The 6,000-nt window shown below is 42.3% G+C and overlaps 1 long non-coding RNA gene across 1 annotated transcript in view; it reads left to right on the top strand.

Annotated features, from left to right (window-relative positions):
- Window positions 1-780: 780 nt before the first annotated feature.
- Window positions 781-6,000, top strand: part of LOC147577214 (uncharacterized) — a 323,491-nt gene continuing 318,271 nt past the window's right edge. The window contains exon 1 of the long non-coding RNA XR_015240033.1: window positions 781-1,422. This is a non-coding gene — a long non-coding RNA (uncharacterized LOC147577214). The remainder of the gene's footprint in view (window positions 1,423-6,000) is intronic.

The following is a 6,000-nucleotide window of genomic DNA, read 5'->3' as shown; positions in this document are numbered from 1 at the left end:
TGCAGCTCAAGAAGGATGCACATTAATTTCACAGTTCCCACGGAACCTCTGTGGCCACACCAATCTGTGGCTCTCTGACCCCGAAGAATGTTACAGGGAACCCCTAAGAAATTTACCGAGAATACATTGCTCTGTGGGTTGGGAATGCAAGGGAGGGATCTACAAGGGTACAAGGCGGAGTAGTGAGCCAAACTCTTCTGATTTTCCGCGGTGGCAGCGAGGTAGGGGTGGGGAGTGAGGTGGGGTGGGATGAACATATGTGCACTTCTATTCCAAAGCTTTAGTTGTCCCGAGACGTCAAAGGCCGGTGGCATTTGAACCAAGAACCTGACGAAGGCCCGCAATGAGCGGGGCCTACCGCCTTCACAGTTTGCTTTGCTCCGCGCTCAAAAGTTTAACTCTTTTATCAAAGGGGAAATTGAAAAGTGACTTCTGGAAATCCTAAGATGGGGTCTCACCAACAACTTCTGGGGTGGGGAGAAATGTGGGGGACCAAAAGGGAGGTGAAAAAAAGAGCGGGGAAATCAATTGGGGAAAGAAAAAAAAAAAGATACACGCGGGATTAAATAAACTAAGAAGCTCAGCCGGCGAATTCTAGATCTGGGTTTTGAAACCAAGAGGGTCCCTCTACCTTTGGCCATCTGGCTGTTTTAAGCTCTGCCCCATGCTGTATGATTTTAGCTGAAAATCTCTTCCGTTGCAGCTTCTCTTTTATTGAATTCATCAAAAGCAAACTTTCCCTGAGTTTTTTTTTTTTTTTCTAAGACGGCTAAAATAATACGCCGACCACTGTGACATTCTCCGCGCCCAGGCCATTTTTCATAACGCCGCGGATCCGCTTTTGTGCCTCTGAGGCGACTAAACAGATGAATAACGAGCAAAGTCTCCCGAAAGTAAGCTAGCAGCTTTTCTCAGCTCTAAAAAAGTTAACTGAAATGAGAGGTGCATGTAAAAACCCACACCCAAAGATGGGGCCACACTTTTATTACTCTGAATGACAACGACGTCTTTTTAAAAGCAACTAACTCCCACACTCACACACGCGCGCGCGCGCGCGCGCTCACACACACACACCAGCACACTTGCTCACACAAACTACACAAACTTTAAGCCTTGTGAAGCGTGTTTTGGAAATTTTGGTAAAGAAAGAAGGAAGGAAGATGTATTTGAGGCAGATTTCTAGCTGGCAAGAGGTGAGAAGGGTAAAACCCGGATTTATTTAGTTTTAGATTTTTTTTTGTTTTGGTATTTTTTGTTTGTTTTTTGTTTTGTTTTGGTTTGGTTTTTTTTGTTTTTTGTTTTTTTTTAGCCGCAGCTAGTTTGAAAGTTGGTTTCTGGCAAGAGGCAAGAAAAGGCTGCAGCACTAAAGGAAGAATCAAAGTGTTAAAGGACGCTCAAAATGTAGTATTGTGGCAGGTCGGGGTAAGTTCCTTTTTTTTATCCCCCCCTGTTTTCTCTTTGGTTTTGGAACACAGTAAAAATGCACTTCGAGTCGAGTTTTCCTGTTGTTTGTAGGAGAGAGAAAGTGTGGCCGCCTCCAGCGACTTTGCTCTGGTTTTGCGAGTGTTTTACAGCGAGGTGCTTTCTTCCCGAGCCCTGTCGTCACAGTCCCAGAGGCCCGCGAGCCCTGAGTGCTGGGGTTTGGAGAGCCACGCTCCAGCCACAGAGGCAACAAGTCACGGACTCTGGCTCCGGGCAAGCGCCGCGCCGCTCCGCAGCTGGGCCAGTGGCTCGCCAGAATCTCAGGAATGAATATCGCACGTGTAAAAACTACTGGCTTGTGGACGCGCACAGCTGCGACCCTCGGGTTTATCAGAGGAAAAAACTCTTCCCTTAAATGGACGGTTTGGAAAAACCCAGCCATTGGTTCTCGCCAGATGATTATCGATGCAAAGTAAACCCTAGGGCTGGAGCGCGCGCACGTTTGTTTAACCCTAAAAGTATTCCACTTCGGAGTTGCTCAAGTTGACATCCACTTGAAATCGTTTTGTATTTTTTCCTTCCAGGGGCTAGGAAAAGAACTAGGAGTGATCTGTGGGAGATGATGTAGACATATTAGTGTGGGAAGCCTATTTCCCCGGAAAGCAATGCCCTGTGTTCGCTGAACTGCAGGAAAGTGGCCCCAAAGAAACTCGAAAGGCGGTTCCGTGCGCGCGCATACGTTTCCACAGACGTGTGTTACGAATGCGTAGTTATATACACTTCCCTGTCACTAACCTGAGGCTCTTGGATTCGGTTCAGTGGTATGAATACTGTTGATGGTGCGCTGTGTATTTCATGGCATGGATATATGGGCGCCTGCGCCGAGTGGTCGTTCATTTAAGCGGCAAACAGCGACCTGCAAACGTCCGCCGTGAGCCAGATTTTATTTATTATTAGTTCTTCCCTACTCAGGAACGTGGAATAAATACGTGCTGCGCCAAAGATTGGGCAGAGCCGATCCAGATGTTGGCAAATGCGACCTTGCCAGTTGTTTCTGAGAGAGCCGAGAGAGAGAGAGAAATTGACAAGGGAGTTGATGGTGGATCGGAGGCGATTTTGTTCATTAGCAGGCGCGACTTCTGCGCCTGGGTCTGGCGGGGCGAGCACATAAAATGCAACTTTTGCCCCATTGGTTCGCTAGGTGAATTAGCGCATACTGGGACTGAACAGTCCTTGACCTTTGCCTTTATGTTTGCGCAAATGTTTGCCTAAAACACAATCGGCCTTGACAAGGGAGCATGCTACCGTGTGACACCGCCTATTCACCAGATAGATGTTCCCTGCCACACACGACCCAGAGCAGCCTTTTAAATAGCTTAGGTATTTGTACAAACCGTATAAATTAATGTCGGATGATTGCTAGTTGCTAGTTAAATAGAAGACAATTTAGACGTGGGATACACATCCCTCTTTAGTCTTTTTCTTTTTTCTTTTTTCCTTTCTTTCCAAAAAGTCGGTAAGATGACCAGGAAACACAGATGGTACTGGAGGAAAGTTTATGTTTAGGGGGGAGGCAACAGATTCTTGCCGATAAAATGGGCACAAGAATGCAGTTCCCTCACGAATGACTTTTCCACAAAGATGGGGAGTGAATGAAACAAGAGAAAGGAGCAGTGGGGAAAACTGAGGGGCTGGTGCTCAGGACAATTAGTAATGGGGAGTTTTGGAAAATGAACCTGAAGATCCTGGAGGATGTATTGTTCCTGGAGGGGCCATGAGAGTCAAGAGGCTCTCAGGGCTCCGGGAACCCCGTGGGACGGGGCAAGTTTTCCCCATTCCTCAGCTTTATGGTTCTGAATATTTCCCCCAATAATAAAACTAAACACTTTAGCAGGAGAAAACATCTTGTTAAAAAACTAAAATTGGTTTAAACTTATTTTTAACCTGCACATTGTAGGTTTGAAATGATTTAGAGACCTTAGCTGCCTTTCCCTGAACTTTGACATCGGAAAAAAAATGAATTTCCCTTAGCTGTGGTTTCTAGCTGGGTTCAGAATTTTCCACATTCCTTTCATTACCAGCAAGATGGCAAAACCTCACTGGTTTCCAGGGCTTAATTTCTGGGGCAGATAAGATTGCAGAGACAGGGAGGACAAATTAAGAAAAACAGGGACATTTGCAGTATTCCTTTAGGGAGTGTCATTCCTTTGGGAGAGAGGAGTATTTACTTCCTTCGTTCCAAGAGGAAGCAGTGGACCAGGACAGCACCAACTCAAGCCACAGATTTGAACGTCTGAAAGCCATAGTGGTTTCTCCAAACATTGGCCAGGTTCTTTCAGGCTTCCTTTAACCATCTGCAGGTGGTGGGTCACCAGCTCTCCCTTGGAAGCCCTTTCTCTTGTTCTCTGGGCAGAATTTGCCTCCCTTCTGGTGGGCTACGGGTCAGAGCAGGGAGAAGTTTGTTAACAAAAACCAAAACAAAAACTCTGAATTTTGATGTTGCACAAAAGTAGCAGAAAGGCATAAACAACAGCACCAGAATGCAAGAGCGAAAAGATAAAACTTAAGAACAAGCACCTTGCAGAGAACTGTCATTTGGAGAGACTTGCAACAAGAGTAAACATAAGTGATCTAGAAAATAATTAAGGAGACTTCCTCTGTTTTTCAATAATTCCCTCCTAAGAATTTCTTAATTAACAGATCAGATTTGTTAGTTTACCCTCATTATTTAATTAATAATGTGTCAGATAGGAACCATTTCAAAAACAGTTCTGCAAGCTTGGCAGACAATGTGGATGGTAACCTATGTAGTTTGGCTTTAAGTTTAGAAATGCAGGCAACTGGATGTGCACAGAAATCATATTTCAGTTCTCAGAGGATATTTGCTCATTTTCTCAGACTTGTTATCATCTTAACTATTTTTAAAGAATTGTTTCATTTAAAGATGAAATGACTCTGGGTGGTCGCTTCTCTCTCTCTCTGCCCTTCTCATCCAATCTTTTTAAAGTATTTAGAAGTTAAAGATGTAGAAATGCACACTTTAGAGTTCTCTTCTCTGAGATCCTCTACAGTGACATGGAGAAAGCAAGGCAGTAATAGATTTCTAGCCTTTAGCAATATGTTCCTAGCTATCTTGTAGGTGTGCTTGTGGTAGATGACGTTTATTCAGGCTTATGGGTGAGTTGGGACCTCGAATTTTTAATCCATGATGATAGATATAAGCATCACAGGTTCAAACTAGTTGTAAAAATCAATTTGGGAGCTCAAGAAATTTCCAAATTTGTGTGGTTTGAAATGGATGTATATTTAATAAAACACATCAAGCTAGAAAAAAATCAACATCTTAGATAAAATATATTTCACATGTATCCTAGATGTCAACTATTCAGGTATTTAGTTCACATACTCATTTAGTTATTCAATTATAATGAATCAAATAGAAGATAAGAGATGATCAGTTTGATTAATTTATGATAGACATCTAGAAATTGTGCATATTTTGGGCCAGAGCTGATATACCATTAAATATTTATATTGTGAAATCTGTAGGTGGTTTTATCTAGCTGTGCTCAAGAGGACATATAGTAATTAATTGATGCCAATAAAGACGTAGCATATTGCCAAAACTATTCTTATTCAAGTGAGTATCACAACTTTTAATGCAGAAGAAAGGAGGAAATTTCTTTTATTATTGTTGGAAATAAGCTTTTACAGCAAGGTTATTTTTCTTAGAGCAAAAAGAAATTTAATAGTAGTAAAGGTGTAAAAAAAACCTTAGTTTATAAGTGTATTTGAAAAATTAAGGTAACTGATTTATTCTTATGAGTATTTGCGAAAAATCTCGGCTGAAAATCATTTGCATGTGAAATTAACATTCATTAAAGGTAAAATGTGTTACCTGACACAGAAACTGTAAATTCTTTTAGATGACTCTGTAGTATATGTTAACCTATATGTTAATAATTTTCTTACTGGCTTGATTATGAAATGCCATCTGCCAGGATCGGTGAAACTTTATATTTTACTCTGCCTTGAAATTAAGGTGAAGAAGTAAATTCAGGTTTCAGGTGCTGGAGAGAGCACCCCAGACCTCCCCCACCCATTCTCTCTCCTGAAAGGTAATTCTTTCCCCCTAATTTATGTAGACACAGCTTATATTGTTTAAAAAATCCTCAACAGTTGTTTGCTATTAAATTCCATTCTCCTCTGCCTATGAAAAGTTACAGATGGCTTGTAGGCATGTGAATTTAACTATTAATTACCAAACTTGAGTTGGAATAGCTCAAATTTGTTCATATGAATGGCTAGGCCTTGCTAGAGTTGAGGTTCAAAGACCAGACATTCCCTAGTTGATGAGAAGTCGAGGCTTTCTTGGCATAGAGAAAGAAAGGGTCCTTCTTACCTCCATTTTGATTCACAATCTCTGATCAGATAAATTGTGCTCAGATTTCCAATGCCTATTGCCTCTGACATTAGGCCCTAATTACCTACTCCTGGCACAGACAATGGAGATTGTAGGGGATACTGAGCAGGGCTTGGGTTCCAGAGGGCTTTTGGAAGGGGCCAAGCCAAGCTTGA

This window comes from Puma concolor, chromosome C2, assembly GCF_028749965.1.
Source record: "Puma concolor isolate L17-30 chromosome C2, mPumCon1.1.hap2, whole genome shotgun sequence".
NCBI classification, from domain to species: domain Eukaryota; kingdom Metazoa; phylum Chordata; class Mammalia; order Carnivora; family Felidae; genus Puma; species Puma concolor.
This window is presented reverse-complemented; position numbering and strand designations above follow the sequence as displayed.